We start from the raw sequence: 17,025 nt of genomic DNA, 5'->3' as shown, positions 1-17,025 counted from the left end.
TATTTTTACAAGTTGTTCCCATTTGTTGAGGAAGTTGTGCTCTCTCTGCCACACAGCAGTTGGTTGTGTTGTATTAGGCTACGTCATCCCCCAGGAACAGGCGGACCCCAGATTTCAGAGACCAAACACAGATGTCTTTATTTTCGCTTTGCAGTCTCCTGTGCTGTGGCTGAAGTGCCGTCGCACGCAGCCACCCAGGGGCCGGGCTGCCTCAGGAGCCCACTGTCCTGCAGCTGCCCCTCGAGGCCTGCTCAGTGGCTGGGACAGCAGCAGGAAGGAGAGGGCCCGGACTCTGTGCGGCCTTTCCACCCGGCATGTGACCCAGACAACTGGCCCAGCCTGGCTGAGCAGCTGGGACTTCCACCCCTCTGGCTTGGTGCGCTCTCCTCCTCTTTGTCCCTCTCAGCTTCTAAGATAGTGGAATTGGATCCCCAGTCTTGGTGGCCATCTTTAGAATATTTTTGGTGATGAGATTTTATCAGCTGTGTCTTATTCCTTTCTTTGCTTTCTACATTATGTCGTGTTATGCAAAGGTTCAAATAATTACATGTTTGGAGCATATTCTTGTTTTTCTCTGATATCTTTTTTTTTTTAAACATTACAAACTCATCTTCTCAAGGCCAGAGAAGAACTGTTTTCTTTGAGTTGCTTAAAATGGATCTTATTTAGTTCCCAGGATGTTTCAAGTTAATCAAAGTATGTAATGGCAGGTCATTGTAATCCAAGGTAACTTTGGTCCCTCATGATGCCTGTTTGTTCTGAAACATTAAACTTACATGCACAACATCGCCATACTCCTTAGGATCAAAGCACTCAAACGAGTTAGGAGTAGCTTGTCTGGGTGGAGGGCATCAGCAAAAGGCAGACCTTCCCCGTGCCTGGGATTAGGATGATGACTGCTCTCTTGCTTCTTCTGTTCAACATTGTGTCAAAGGTTCCAGCAGGAAAACTAGGCAAGAGGAAAAAATAAAAGGCGTATAATTGGAAAGGAAAAAGTTAATCTGTCTCTGGTGACAGGTGGCATGATCTTATATAGAGAAGTCTTCCTTAAACTTGTAGTCCACCAAAACCTAATAGGTTTAGTATCCTTTATCCAGAATGCTTGGGGGAAGAAGTGTTTCAGGGTTTGGAGTTTTATAGATTTTGGAATATTTGTGTGGACTTTATTGGCTGAGCATCCTTCACCTGAAAAACCAGTATCTGAAGTGCCCTCAAATCAAGAGCTTTTTGAGTACCAACGTGACACTCCTCAAATTTCAGATTTTGTATATTTGAAGTAGGGATGCTCAATCTGTATTAGAACTAGTACAAGTTCAGCAAGATTGCAGAATACCAGGTGTGACGGTACACACCTAAAATCCCAGCAACTCGGCTGAGGCAGAAGGATCACAAGTTTGAGGCCAGCCTCAGCAACTTAAGTGAGGCCCTAAGAAACTTAGTGAGACCTTGTCTCAAAGTAAGAAATAAAAGAGCTGAGGATGTGGCTCAGTGGTTAAACGCCCCTGGATTCAATTCCGAGTATAAAAAAAGAAAGCCAACAAGCCAGTTTGGAAATTCCTAAAATTCAGGGACCTAGAGTACTTAAAACAGTTTTAAAGAACCAAAACAAAGTTGGAGTACCCACACTTTCAAATTTCCAAATTTTTACCAATATTTTGTGCTCTAGACAGTGTGGTACTGGCATAGATGAACACACAGAGCAACCGGGTAGAATTGAGAGTGTGTAACAAAACTCCTGTATTTGTGGTCACTTGATTTTGGCAAGACACTGAGCCGATTCAGTGGAGGGAATGATAATCTTCAACAGGAGGTGCCAGGATGACTAGATGTCACATGAGAGGAGCCAGTTTGAATCTCTGCCTCATGCTGTGCATAAACTGAACTCCACATGGTAGACCAGAGACCTCAGCCAGGCTCTGTGGTATGTGCTCAGAGGCTGAGGTAGGAGGATCACAGGTTCAGGGCCAGCCTGGGCAACATAGCTGACCTTCATCTCAAAAAACAAACAAGGCTGGGCTGGGGCCGTGACTCAGCGGTAGAGCGCTCGCCTTACATGTGCAGGGCCCTGGGTTCGATCCTCAGCACCACATAAAAATAAACAAATAAATAAAAGTAATGTGTCCAACTACAACTAAAAAATAAATATTTCTTAAACAAAACAGGGCTGGGGTGTGGCTCAGTGGTAGAGCACTTTCTGGCATACACGAGGCACTGAGTTAGATTCTGAGCACTGCATATAAATAAATAAAGGTCCATTGACAACTAAAAAAAGAAAAATAAAACAAACAGAAAGACTTAACTGGATCAGAGACCTAAATGCAAGCATGAAACCTGTAAAACTCTCAAGAATAAAATATTGACGTAAATCTTTGTTACCTCGAATTAGATGATGATATCCTAGATATAAAGCCATCAACATCAAAACACAGACAACAAAAGAAAACGTGGATCAGTTGAACTTCGTAAAAATCAACCTTTCTGCTTCCAAGGATGCTGTCAAGAAAGTGAAAAGGCAAGTCACAGCACGGAAGGAAACACTCTGAAGTCACACATTGATCCAGGACTCTTAAAACTCAACAATGAAAAACAGACAATTAAAAAACGAGCAAAGGGTCTAAAGAGAGACCACTCCAAAGATAGTGCTCAAATGGCAGTCAGCACAGGAAGACATCAGTGTCATCAGTCATCAGGGCAACGCAAACCAGAATCAGCGAATCAGACGGTCATGAGGAGAGCGAATGCTGGTGAGGACGTGAGAAATGGGAAGCCTCACGCCCGCTGGCAGAGTGGCGCATCCGCTGTGGAAGACGAGCGCTCTGCACGTCGGGAGCCCCCGACTCTGGGAAGCAGCAATTCCTCTTGTAAGTTTCTACCGGAAAGAAATGAAGACACATGTCCACAAATCCTCGTGGTCTTCTTCATACTGCCCCACAGTGGTAATGGGTAAATAAGTTGTGGTGTGTCCATTCAATGGAATATTCTCTAGAAACGAAAGGAGTGAAGTATTGATAAGGCTGCAGCAGCCTGGGCCTCACAGAAATTGTGCTTAATGAAAGACGCCAGTCACACAAGGCCACACTGAAATGTCCGGAACAGGCAAATCTGGAGACAGACAATAGATCGGTGGTCGCCAGGGCCCTGGGTGACTGCTAAAGGGGGTGAAGCTTCTTTTAGGATGACAGAAGTATTCTAGAATTAACCTACAAATCACCATGTGCAAGCCAGACACCGTGGCGCATGTCTGTAATCCCAGTGGCCTAGGAGGCTGACGGAGGATCACAAGTTCAAACCCAGCCTCAGCAAAAGCGAGGCTATAAGCACCTCAATGAGACCCTGTCTCTAAATAAAATACAAAATAAGGCTGGGGATGTGGCTCATTGGTCGAGTGCCCCTGAGTTCAATCCCTGGTCCCCCCCTCCAAAAAAACAAAAAAACAAATCACCATGTGTATCGTAAGTGGCTGGATTGTGTGTGAGTTCTATCTTAAAGCTGTTAGTGAAACAGCAGAACTTCCTAGTGCTCAGTGCTCAGCCGTTGGCCCTCCTGAGCAGCTCTCCTGGCTACGCCATTTCATTTCTTTATCTATTCTGGACAGACTTGCACGAGGCCCTTACAGCCAGACTCCTTGGCACCCTGCATCCAGGGTGGTGCAGAGCTGTAGGGGACTTGCGCAGTGGTCCACGGTGGTGTGTGTTTGGGGGGTCAGTTTCAGACTTTGGCCCTTTTTAGTGGAGTCTGCAGGGACTCAGGACAGGATCTGTGGCTCGGGAGTGAAGCACCTGAGGAAGTTGTCCCCAGGAGCCAGTGAGAGTAAGGGGACAGAAGGAGCATTTTTCCAGGACCAAAGGTTTCCCTTCCAGCAGTGGCCGCAGTTAGTTACAGGAGATGAAGAAAGCTGATGGCCATCAGCCCGGCCCCTGCACAGTGCCATGAACATGAGGCCTTTGAAAAGACTATTCGTCTGGGCCAATGTCAGTTTTCTTTAAGGTAAAATCATGGGAAAAAACTGTGAAATCCAATTTAAGTTTAATCAGCCAGAACAGAAGCAGTGAACAAACCCTGCTGAGCATAAAAACCATCAGGAGACCTTTTCATTGTAGGTACAGAATTTCACTCTTTTTGAACCTTCTAAATTGTCTTCCAGAATGAAACCCGAGGCCTCAGGGCAGGGTAGGCTGAGGGGGTGCTGTGCCAGCTCCAAGGGAAGCCCAGGGGTGAGCGGGGCTGCCCTCCCCAGGCCATGCTTGTGAGGGCACTGTGTCCCTGTCCCCTGGCCAGGCCTGCATTCTGGGGGCACACTTCCTACCTGACTGGCCGCTCTCCCAGCTTTCATCATCCATAAAAGAGGAGTGGACACCGAGCTGAAAGTGCTAGAAGTGCCTAGTGCACGTGCCTCTGCACGCAGCCCACACCTTAGGCAGAGCCCCAGTTCCCAGCTTCTGCTCAGAGACGAAGACAACACAGGCCCACAGCCTCGCGACTCTCTGCCAGCCACTTCTTTCATTGCAGAGTCGGAAAACCTATTTTTGGAGTAAAATGACTGTTCTAATGACTGAGTAGTGGAGAGCGAGTTTGAGTTTTTACAAGCAAGTGCTTCCATGTAGCTGTAGTCTGTCTCCCCTGAACAGCCGGCTGCGTCACAGGGGCTGGGTGCAGGTGCGAAGCCCACTAGGAGCGCCTCGGCCTCCACGGAGCAGGCGCCTGGTGCGCAGGCAGGAGGACTCAGCTCAGGGGTCTGTGGCGGTTCTGCTGTGCAGCCTCCTCCTGCAGGTCATCAGAGTCCTGCTCATGCCCTCCTCCCTCTGCAGTCTCCAAAGAGGCAGGAACACGCAGGCACTCAGGACACCTGAGTGACCCAGTGAGAGACCGCAAGAGGCAATGATAGTGACCTGTCATTTGGCCTAACTGCTGGACAAGGCTTGTCCCTCCCTCTGGTAGTGGGTGAGGAGACGGAAGCTGCTGGGAAGTGTAAAAGCCAGGTTTCCCGACTCACCCTCACACTGTGCGTTCTGCCCCTCAGCCTGGAAAGCAAAGTAGTTACATGTTTCTCATAAAAACCCTCCCTGGGGGTGCGCACGGCTTCCCACATGGCTGGCCCTCTAGGAGCTGGAGGGCACCGTGGCCGACGCTCTGGTTCACCTAGTGCGGACGTAAGTGGGTCGCTGTGGATCATTTCTCTTTCAAATCTTTAGACTGTTCCTGTTCGTTTCCTTGCACTGCTGTTTACATTCTCACATTAATATCCGACTTGAAAACTGTGTCCTTTTTGTCCTTTTTAAAGTAACTCTATTTTAAATCTGTGGAACAGTGACTCAATATTTAGGCTGGAAAATCTTCAGGCTGAATCTCCATATTCCCAGGGTCCTTGCCAACCAGATGTCTAAAGAAACATTGCTGTACAGTCAGCCTAAGGCACAGATCTGTCAGCTGACGTGTTTCGTTATGTAAGAAAAAATGATGCTGGGGACATTTCTGACCATGCTGCGAGCGGCAGCCCTTCACCAGTTCCATCCTGGGGTGAACCGACAGCTGAGACCTTGTGACTGTGGGCCTCCTCCTACCTTTGCTGTTGGTTCTCTGTACCCTGAGGCTGCCACACCCCAGAGCATATCTAAAATGACCAGACGCCTGGCCGTCAGCTTGTCTTCTTGCACTGTTAGGTCTAAAAGTCATTTTAGGGGCAATAGTCACTTCAAGGGGCAAACGGTTATTGTAATGGTTACTGCATGCACCCACACCCACCATTTGTTTCATATTTCTCACAAACAGTGTTTTTTTCACAACACCTTTATTCTATTTATTTTTACGTGGTGCTGAGAATCCAGCCCGGACCTTGCACGTGCTAGGCGAGCGCTCTACCACTGAACTACAGCCAGCCCACGAACAGTATTTTTTTAATACTGACTTCTCTACCTTCAGGATCCAGGGCCGACAGCCTCTCCTCTCCTCCCTTCCCTGGCCTCCCTGCTCACTTCCTGAGCGCCTGATTTGGGTCCCACATAGATGAGCAGAGCAGAAGCCCTTCCTCATGGAGCTCCAGGTGGAGGATGAGGAAGACATGCTATGGGAGGCCTGGCAGGGGTGGCCCACAGGAGGCAGAGAGGGGTTCAGAATTGCTTGAACCAAGCCAGCAGAAGCCCCCAGGGGTCCATGTCTCTGGCCTCTAAATGGTGTGGGACCCCTGGGGTTCTGGACCTTCTTGCTTCCTGGAGCTGTGTTGGGTAGAGAAGGCTCAGGCCATGTTCCTGTTCCTCACCCACAGGGGGCCTTGAAGGGACAGTCGAGGTGGGGGCCACAAGGGCTTGTGGTAGGGTGGGTGTGACTGTTGAAAGCCTTGGGTGTGCTGGTGTGTGTCCAACCCCTCCTTGTACAGGACTCAGGGCAGGGCCACATCTGCATGCACACACAGCAGCTCCTGAGCACAGGCTTGCGGATGATTGTGCCAGGAAATCTAGTCCAGGCAGGGGTCAGTGGTAGACATTGAGGGTGAGACAGAAGTTGCAAGAACGAGGTCATTTTGTTCCTTAAACTCATGCGTTGTCATCGCTCCTACTGTCTGGGTGGTCTTGGCGTCACCCTCTCCCCTGGGCTCCTGCAGTAGCTGTCTGCCCTCTGCAGACACTCCAGCAGCCTCCCTGGCCGCGGCGTGGGCTCTTCCTTTTGCCTGGGCTGGAGGCCCAGACATCTCCTCCTCCCAGATCATTTCAGGTGTCAATGAGGCCGCCCCGGTCATTCTGTTTAAAGCGCCTCTTTTCGGCTTCCTCCTGGTCCCTTTCTCCCACCCTTTTCCTTGCCTTCTTTCTCTGCCTAGCAACTTCTCTGTCAGTCACCTGTACCAGAACACACACTCCACAGGTGCAGGGATTTCTGTTTTTTTCTGTACCTGGTGGATTCCCCAGGATGTACTTGGTTGGGGAAACATCCCCAGAATGTTCTTGGCTGCATGGATTCCCAGTGCTGGGTGTGGGAAGAATGGAAAGTAAACAGAGGCTGGGTAGATGACCAGTGTGTGCCCAGTAAGTGTATGCTAACTTAAAGGAAAACCGCCTCTCATTTGTTTATTTAAAAATCATCTGTTTTGACACCAGGTGCACAGTATGTATTCTCACTTATGACTTCCAGCAAGTCCATCCTTTGCCTGTGCTCCCAGCCTCCCCTCAGGTCGTTAGAGTCTGAGCAGACTGAAGGATCACCTGCCTTAGGAACAGGGAGATCCAAGGTCCAAGGAGGCTGTGCCCTGCCCCCAGGCATTCTGCTCAGCCTCACTAATTATGCCAGAGCCAGCGAAGGGAGCCTCTGCGAGTCATTGCCAGACAAGAGGCAGGTGCCTCCCTGTAATCCCTGAGCTAAGCCTCAGGTCATCCCCACTTTGGGTAAAGACTGAATTATCTCGGAGACCTGTGCACTCACTGGACACTCGCACTCCCACCATGGCTATTAAACTTGATGGCTGAGGGTCCTGTGGAGCCCTTCTGGAACCTGCTCCCCAGGACGCACATTGATGTTGCTGCCTGCAGAAGGTCTGGTGCACCTGCTGATAGCATGTTCTCGTCAAAGGAAGTAGTTGTCCCTCCTTGAAGTTGGTGTGCATTTGGGTGGTTTCCTGGCGTTTTGGAAACAAGACAAATTGAAATTTCAGTGATTATGCAACTTAGTGAATAATTTTTGTTGTAAAAGATTGAAAAACCAGGCTTACAGAATTGATTTTCAGGGGCTGCCAAAGTACAAGTCGTTGAAAGGGCTCAGCCAGCAGCAGAGCTTGTTCTCCACAGGTGTCCTGGAGCTCTGGCTCCAGACCTGGGGTGGGAGGGGACCTGGTGTGTTCACAGGGTTGCAGGCAGAGGGGCAGTTGGTACCCGAGAGTGTCCCCCCCCCCTTTTTTTTTAAATGGCGAATGAGAGAAGAGATGCTGCAAGTTAGGGCAGGGAAAAGGGAACGGGGCGGAGGGGCATGTCCTGGGTACAGCAGTCACTGAGCAGCTAGCTGCAGGTTCCATGCAGGCACCAGGGCAGCCAGGCGACTTGAGTATGGTCCCTAGGAGCTGACGGCTTGCTTGGGGGAGCAGCAAGGTGGCCAGGTATGGGCACTGTGTAGGACTGTAGCAGCATGGAAGAGGAGGGGTGAGGTTCCAGCCCGGCCTTGCAGCTGACAGGAGTGGACTAGGAAGGGCAGTCAGGCCACAGCATGCCACATGTGAAGTACGGGAGGTCAGGGCCGAGCAGGTAGGGCAGGCGTGAGTGGGAGGCCCCGAGGGTTTCCTGTGTGAGGCGGCAGGTGTAGTTAGAGGTGGTGCGGGAAGACCGGATCCAAGGTGGGGGGTGTTCACACAAGCCAAGAAGGGGAGCACGGCATTGTGCACAGCTGCAGCTGGAAGGTAGAAGCCATGCCATTGTTCTTGAGATTCACTGATTTGGACAGTGGGTTTGGCACACTCTAGGGCCCTGGTTATTGTTTTGAATTTAGTTTGCTCTTATGAAGGGCCTCAGTGCTCCCGATGAATGTTCATTTCTCTACTCCCAGCCCAAAACATAAGATCTTATTCATGTGATAAAATTAGAGAAAAGTTCAAAGCTGCCTTTTTACTCCTGTTTGCCTCACGTTTCTGCAGTAGGGGAAATGCCTGGAAGACAAGAACGGGCTGTGCTCCAGCACTGAGGGGAACAGGGTGAGTCAGTGTAGCTTTTTGCTGGTATTTGAGTATCCGGTTTATTTTTAAACAGCTCTGCGCAACTGGAGTTTCTTTGGTTTCTGTTACCATGGCTCCATAATATTTCTTCAAATCTGCTTGTTCATACTTTCACACACTTGAGCATCAACTTTACAACCCTTAGACTCAGAACCTCTTGTTCATAATGTCCATGTTCCTCCAGTTGTGACGGCAGTTTTCTCCACAAGGGAGGGGTTGGTTGTTTCAGTCACCTACAGAGGTTGGGAGAGGGAGGGTTGGCTCTGTGATGGCCCATGCAGTGGGCATGGGCTGGGGGCTCCACTGGAGTTTGAGTGGACAGGTCATGTCCTCTGCAAGCAGCCACTTCCACTCCCGGGTTCATGGTGTGAGAACAGGCTGCGTGGGCCTCATGGGTGCAACCACTGTGCAGTGTGGTCCAGACAGCCAAGAGACCCTTGGTTCTCAGGCATCATCAAGCATGAGTATACTTTTGTTCTCTTGATCTTGTTTAGTAATTTGTTTTTGGACTTGACTGAGACTTCCACTTTGGGCAGATCCATTGCTTCAAGAATCTGTAGTCTAAAGAAAAACCATGTTGGTCTTGTTATTCTCTGGCCACGTTTGCCTTTCCCGTTCTTCCAGGCATTTGGGATCATTCTAGGAGATTCTTCTCTGCATTTCAGTGCTTTGAGAAATGTGAATTTACTGAAGAATTGTTCAGGGTTTAAAGAAAGCCCCAAGAATGCATGGAACCGTAGAGCTAGTTTGTGTCTAATCTCTTGAGGTCTGTGACCACCTCCACTTGAGTGATTCCTGATGCTTGAAAATTTTGAGTGTAGTTGATTGACGTATTTCCTGACAAAGTTGGTTCTCCTGGTGCAGAGGGGATTTGAAGAACAGAAGCAATGCAAACATGTGGCCTTCTAGAGGTGTGTGCTTCTGGGATGTTCTGGAGGCAACAGGAGGCTCCAGATGGGGAGGGCTTCTGACTTGATGGGCTGCACCACTGGCTGTTGAGCAAGAATTGGCATTTTGCCTTTATTTGTTTATTTTTTTAAGGATTGGCTCTTTAAGGATCACCAAAAAAAAAAAAAAAAAAAAAAAAAAAAAAAAAAAAAAAACTTAAGTTTTACTCTCAGCTCAAGAAATGTCTTTGGTTAATCTGAGTCTATTTTTTTTTTCTTTCCTGTGTTATACAAGAGTTGTTAATATATAGCCTTCATGAGTGAAATCGATAGTGTAATTACTGTAAAGTTCCTGACCCTGATACGCTTTTCTAAAGTCAACACTTTACTCTTCAAAGACCTCAGCATGTGTCTGCTAGTTTGACGGGCAGGGAGGACCTGTCACCGTGGGTGAGGGGCCCGTGGGACCCCCTCTGGGAGAGGCCTGCTGTAGACAGCACCAAGCTCTGCGGTGGTGTGTGCTCTGAAGGAGCCTAGGAAGAGTTAGGATGAGAGCAGCGGGTTAGAATGGTGGCGGTGGGCTAGATTAGAGAGGATGATCAGGGAGTGTCCCTGAGGAATGGCCCAGTGGTCTCGGGGAGCCAGCCATGCAGTTACTTCAGGGAAAAGCATTCCAGGCAGAGAACAGCATGTGCTTGTGCCCCAGAGTTCTGAGGTGGCGAGGTAACAGTGGGACGATCGCCGTGCTGGAGCAGAGCAGGACCAGCAGGAGAGGAGCATGGAGGGGACCGGTAGGAGGGCAGGCAGAGCCGGCCCCGAGTGACCTGCCACAAGGGGAAGGAATCGGGGTTTAACAGTGACGCAGTGCATTTGGAGCAGGAAGGTGATGTGATTTGAGTGTCTGCACAAGTTACCATGAGGAGACTAGAAATTGTAAAGGAGGGTGGGTTTTCCTACCTAACGTTGATATTCCTCCGGGAAACATCAAACTTGTACTTTCATTTCGCTTTGAAAATGTGAAGTTATTGACATATAACTACCTGTATCTGTTATGATCCGGGATTCTGCAAAGTTTTCTGGGCTCATTTGGAAGAGAGTGTTGTGTCATTAAACAATAAGAGCGGCATGATCTGTGTGGTCCTGGTAATTTAAAACAGTATTTACAGCATGTAAAATAGTTCTTAGTCTAGCCAGTAGCTGGACAGTTACGAAGTGTGACAGTGTCTCAAGTTTGAACCACACAGGGATTTTGGGTAGAAAGACCCCAGTTCTCCCTGCCCCCTCACCCCATCCCCTCTGGGCTGGCACCAGTGTCCCATGGACACTGATGCCTGTGCCCTCTTCTGCCCCATCCACATCCCACCTCCACCCTTACCTAAGGTTTCCTGTCTGGGGCGCCTGCCCCTCCCTGTATACCTGCGGTGTCACTGGCTGGGAAGCTGCTTCCTTAGAACCCTGGGTGGCACACAGCTACTTCCACCTTGATTGAGGTTCATCTAATCTTGACCTTGAAGAACAATTTGTCCCTTGACCTCATCTGAGAGGCACTTCAGGGAGGGAGATAGTGTGAAAGGAGGTGCAGAGCCCTGACAGAGCAGGGCTCTCCTTGGAACCCTGAGGTAGCAAAAGCAGCCTGCAAACTGGACCAACTGGAAGTAGGTCACCATTGTAGAGTGGACATCCTGTATTTGACAAGATACCCAGCTGTGTGGTCAGTATGACATCCATTCTAAGAGTGGGCAAGCTGACCTTGAGAGAAAACCGGGTGGGTAAGTCACCTGCAGGTGCGCTGTTCCCAACTAACCTTTACAACCCACTGACCCCTGCTGCGACCGTGCCTGGCCTCCCAGAAGCGTCTTCGGTGAGAAGTCTTGGGACCTGGGATCAGAACACCCATGAGTTCTCGAGGCAATGTGTGTTGGTTGCTATCAGCTTTCCCTTTGAATTTTAGCATCTGTAGGCATAAGACGTGTTGGATTGTTGAGCTTCTGTGTTCACTAACGTTGTAATTTCTGTGATGTAGATGTGCTTGGGAAGCTTAGGCTTTGTGTGGCTTGTTTCACATGAGACCTCGGGAAAGAGTTCAAACCTGGACACTGGGGTCCTGGTGCGTTGGGATGTGCTCAAAGGGTGGCTATAAGGCTCAGGTGCAGTGAAGTCCAAAGGCATTGCATCATTAAAGTCAACACAGATACACACTCTCCTCGTTTCTTAGCTTTACTCCATGCAAGTTCTTTCACAATCTCTTCCCACTAGGAGGCTCTTCTAAAAATTTTTAATTTCATCCAACTCTGTTCTTTTCAAATGAAGGCGATGAGATGCTAAAACAATAAGGGGTCTGTCCAAAGTCCCACAGCTGTTTGATGGCAAATTTGAGACGAGTCTTCCAAATTTGAGCCCTGAGAGCCCTTTGTGATATTAAAAAAAGATTTTTGAATCATTAAAAATTATGTTCAGTGTAGCTTTCTTCATTTTGTTTATTTGCAGATATGTGAATGCCTGGGATATTTTTCTTTTAAAATTGGCGTTCCAGCTGGGTGTGGTGGTGCACGCCTGTAATCCCAGAGGCTCAGGAGGATGAGGCAGGAGGATTGAGAGTTCAAAGCCAGCCTCAGCAATGGCGAGGCACCAAGCAATTTAGTGAGCCCCTGTTTCTAAATAAAGTACAAAATAGGGCTGGGGTGTGGCTCAGGAATTGAATGCCCGTGAGTTCAATCCCTGGTCCCCCTGCCAAAAAATAAATAAATAAAATAAAAATTGGCATTCCAGGCAGTGTACACCAGTGGTTCCCTTCTCCCCACATCTAGGCCACAAGCGCACTATACCCATTCTTACCTATTGGGTGCACTTAATCCCGTTCAGATATTGGCACGTCCTGCCAAGTTCAAAGGAGTGGTCCCCGTGGGTATCTACAGATGAAGCACTCTGATAGCTGATACTAAATAAGTTTCATATTTAAGATTTTATGAGTGTCATTTATGTCCTTGATGTTTATTAAAAACCAAGCCAGCCTGATTCCTGTTCCTGCCAAGAGTGACTCCACGCAGCCAGCCCTGCTTTCCTGGGAGCTCTCTCTACTTCCTCCACTCTGTCCATTTCTTACTCATCACCAGTCATGTTTGGCTTCCTGAAACCTCCTCCTGTAAGGTGGATAGCGAGTTACGGGGTGCTGTAGGCGGCGGGGGGTGGGGGGAGTTACTGCAAGGACTCCCAAGACGGCAGCACTGTGTGCCGCGGAGTGTCTGTGGGGGGTGGTCTTCCCGCTCCTCTCAGGGTATCTCCCACTTCTTAAGGGGGTGCGATCTGCCCTTTAAGTGGAGTCATGGGACAAAGGCGCAGAGCTGTACAGGAGGTGCCCTGTCCCCAACCTTGGCTCTGACAGGACAACCTGAAATGCTGACATCCGATGTAAGTGCTGGACCACAGGGTGATGTGTGAAAGCCGTTGAAAGTGACAGGGAGACTGGTGGACCTCAGGGAGAGGTGCCTGCCATGCGGCTAAGGAGCAGGCCACAGGCTGGTTGGCTGTGATGACAGTGGGGCCGGCCCAGGACGGCAGAAGAAAGGCCGGGAGGCAGCACCGGCGCTGGAGCAGAGCCTGGTGTGGAGTGCCTGTGGGTGGTGCCCTCGTTGGCTGTGACAGCTCTGTGCTGGCTGAGGGATGGCATTTGGATTTTCAGTTGTCATGGGCCTCACAGTACTGGTGGCTGGAAAGACAGAGCTAGAGGGATTGTGCCCAAATGGAAGTTGGAGGCTTCGGCACGGAATCTGTGTCTCGGCTGGGTTCTTTGGCTGAGAGGAATCTGGATTCGCTCTCCTTTCCAGGCTGAGATTTTTCTCCTTGCAGGAGGAATAGGACTGCTCTGCTATGTTGAGTAAAACAAAGTAAGAGGCGTTTCCCTACATTTCCTTTTCTTTTTAACTGATATTTCAGCCTCTGAGTCACGCTTGTGTCTGGGGAACTGGCCTGTGTCCTGGTGGACTCCTGACGTGCCCCACCTCTTGCCAGCCCACCCTGCAGCTTGCTGTGGATGGTCTACACCACAAGGTGGTTTAAGATCCTATGCTAGCCAACCTGGTTTTCAGGTGAGGGTTTCCAGGGCAACCACAAGCTGTGTCTGCCTAGGGGCGCTGACTGTTTTTCTAAAACTTTATAGTCCTACGGTTCTGCTGTTCACAGTTGTGAAAACGTACTCTGGCTCTTGCTGCCCAGGACCGGACAGCCTTGAGCCTCAGCGTCCTCCTCATAGGGGTACCTTTAAACTCAACGTCTTGCAACCCAGTGTTTTTTTCCCAGTCCTGAGTTAAGTGCACCACGCAGTGTTGCAGAGATTGCTGATCTGTATCTCTTCCCTTTGAGGAGTGTTCACTTTTCCAGATGAAATCATTGGAAACAAAAGAGGTTGGGCCAGCTACTTGAGCTTTTACAGCTAGAGGCACAAAGCAGTGCACTGGCTCAGCCTTCCTCCCGGAGGCTAGGGGGCTAGAGAGAGGCAGGAGACCAGTGCGGCAAACAGAAATGGCCCATGGCCAGGCTGGCAGCAGCAGGGACTCGGGCCTGGGACCCTGGGCTGTCGGGTAGTAGGAGGGCCTGCTGGGTGGCTGGGGGTGGATGGTGGCCGAGCTGCATGTCCCCCACCGTGGTTACTGAGTCCGTTTGTGGTGTGGTGTAACCTGTACCGTAGTGTTCATCACATAATTCTAACCACTGGAGTTAAAGCATCTTCAAATAAACGTGCCAGTTAGTTTCCATCTGTGGATCTTCAGTCTGTATGAATGACTGGAGTCTTCAGTTCAGCTTTCCCCTTTCTCCCCTTGTGCTGGTGCTGGGGACTGAACCCAGTCCTTTACCACTGAGCCACATCCCCAGCCTCGTTCATTTTTTCTTATCCTGAGTTCCTCTCACAAGTTTTATTTTATTCTTTAAAACTTTATTTATTTATAAATAATTTTTAGTTGTTGATGTACCTTTATTTATTTTTAATTTATTTATATGTAGTGCTGAGGATTGAACTCAGTGCCTCATACATGCCAGGCAAGTGTTCTGCCACTGAGCTAAAGCTTCAGCCCCTCCTCTCGCAAGTTTTAACAGTGACTGTTACTGTGGGACTCTGGCTGCTGGCGCTGTACCATTGAAAATGGCGTCACCAGCGCCTGCCCTCCTGGAGCATGCATTCTACTGGGCAAGGCAGATAGTGAACAGAATAGGGAAGTAAATCCCGTAGCTTGTTGGGAGGCCATAGTGCTTGGGACAGCAAAACAAGGCTGGGCGGGGGCTGTGCCAGGCCACGGAGGCAGAGGGGGCCTCACTGAGGTAGTGGCTAATACGGGCCTGTGTAGAAGGAAGGCCACTCTAAGGAGGGGATGACCAGTTGGCTGTGCCCCTCAGTGCCACCACCAGTAGAGTTACCTGGCTGGAGCTGGGGTTGTGCTGGCCGGGGAGAGGCCTGGGGACCCGGTAACTTGGGGGAGGTGAGCAGAACACAGCTGGAAGGATCTGGGCCCTTTCTCTGCATGAGGTCACTGCAGCGGCTTGGCAGGAGCCATTGGGAGGGCCCATTGTTGAGAATAGACTAAAGTGGGGCTGAGCATGCTGGGAGGTCTGCTAGGAGACAGATGACAGCAGTCACACGAGGGCAAAGTGAGTGGCAGTCTTGATGGTAGAAAGAAGTCACCTCCTTGGGTTTGCAGAGGGGAGCCAGCCCAGGAGTACAGGTGGGACCCCAAGCTCTCCCAAAGCCCCAGCATGTCCTAGGGTGGGGTCCCCCTCCCTTCCAGCTCAGGCCAGTCACAAAACAATGGGGTATTTGCTGGGGTTTTATTAGCTAGTTTGTATACTAGCTCATACCGATGGTCAACATCCTAGAGTAGTTTGGGAGGTTACCAGGTGAAACCTGAAGGTCCCCCCTTACTCCTGTGACATATCCCTTGAGACCCTGCACTCGTGTGCACCAGCGAGCTTTTACAGATACCTGGTCATTTTTTTAATACTATGGGATGACTCTGCTTGTGGGGCTGTGACTCTTTTCACTCTGGGGCACCCTCACAGGCTCCTGGTGTCCCTCCGCAGGCACACCTGCACTTTTTACTCTGGATGGACACATGGTAGCTTCAATTTTTTTGTTGTATTGATTTTATTTGTTGCTATTGAAAGCAATGCCATGGCGAACTCTTGAATTTGGCTCTTGGGTGAATTTATCTGTAGGATAAACCTTCCGAAGAAATAGCTGGGTCCAAGGGTAGGGCTGGGTCAAGCGCATCTCGCATTGAGAAGGCGTGCGTCAGTGCGGCTGCCTGGCTCTGAGACGGCGATGACAGGAGAATGCTTGTGCTTGGGTTTTATAGCATTTCCTTTAAGTAATTGAGGCTTTTATTTTTTTTTTATATTTATTTTTCAGTTTTTGATGGACACAACATCTTTATTTTTATGTGGTGCTGAGGATCTAACCTAGCGCCCCACGCATGCCAGGTGAGCACGTTACTGCTTGAGCCACATCCCCAGCCCAAGGCTTTGATTTTTTAAAACCAGAGCATAGATATTAAAATCCTAGTTAGCAACGATGCCATGTCACCCTTCCCTGGAGCCCTCAGTGCCACCCTTCTGCCCTCCCACCCTGCTGGGTGCTGTGGCAGGCCCAGCACTAGTGCCCTCTGCTTCTCCTGAAAGTAACCCTGGCCTGTCTTTCCCATGCCCACTCCTCATCTTCCTGGGGTCCTCCGAGAGACCACAGGGGTATCAACAAGCCCTCTCTCATGCTCTTTTTCTAGAGCCCCATTCCTTTCTGTTCTAGTGTTCCCACATGCTGCAGCTGCATGCCATGTGCCCTAGTAGGACATTAGCCCCAAGAGGGCAGGGACCATGTCTGTCCCACTCACTGCTGCATCGCCAGGCTTACAAGAGTACCTGGTCCTTGGTGGATGTTTGTAGCACAGATGGGTAAAGAGGTGCCTTACCCAAGGAAGGATCCTCCCCTCACCCGGGCAGAGCAGTAGCAGGAGAGCTTCCAATCACTTCCCAGTTCCTGGAGAACATTCCATCCCAAGTAACTTTCTTTGCCTCCCAGGAGGAGAGAAGCCACAAGCATAGCCTTGTACTCCGTGAGGCTGCAGTGCAACCCAGATCCTGGTCTGCCCCAGGGACAGGCCCTCTGCGGCTCTGTGGTTAGGGATGGGAGGAGGCTCCCAGGGAGACTGGCCAAGGAGTACTTTGTACGGAATGTTTTTGCTTTAAGCAATGGCCTTTGACCCAAAGAATGACGTACGTGTGTGTGTGTGTGTGTGTGTGTAATTATTTAATTCATTAATTAATGAGAGAATAAATAAGATAAACTGTTCAAGTGAATACTCTCTCCTTTTTTGGGGGGGGTATTGAGGATTGAACACAGGGGCACTTAACCACTGAGCCATATCTTTGGCCCTTTTTTATATTTTATTTAGAGACAGGGTCTCACTG

At 49.7% G+C, this 17,025-nt stretch overlaps 1 protein-coding gene across 5 annotated transcripts in view; it reads left to right on the top strand.

Annotated features, from left to right (window-relative positions):
* PACSIN2 (protein kinase C and casein kinase substrate in neurons 2) overlaps positions 1-17,025 on the top strand; it is a 113,769-nt gene that overhangs the window by 61,361 nt on the left and 35,383 nt on the right. The window contains exon 2 of one of the 5 annotated variants that reach the window (XM_081311126.1): positions 15,971-16,041. The exons of the other annotated variants lie outside the window; for them this stretch is intronic. The gene's annotated coding sequence lies outside the window, so the exon portion shown is untranslated. The remainder of the gene's footprint in view (positions 1-15,970; positions 16,042-17,025) is intronic. 5 annotated transcript variants of the gene reach the window in all.

Source organism: Spermophilus citellus, assembly GCF_964194105.1.
Source record: "Spermophilus citellus genome assembly, chromosome: 10".
Taxonomy (NCBI): domain Eukaryota; kingdom Metazoa; phylum Chordata; class Mammalia; order Rodentia; family Sciuridae; genus Spermophilus; species Spermophilus citellus.
The sequence above is the reverse complement of the archived record's forward strand: the minus strand, read 5'-3'. Positions and strand labels throughout refer to the sequence as shown.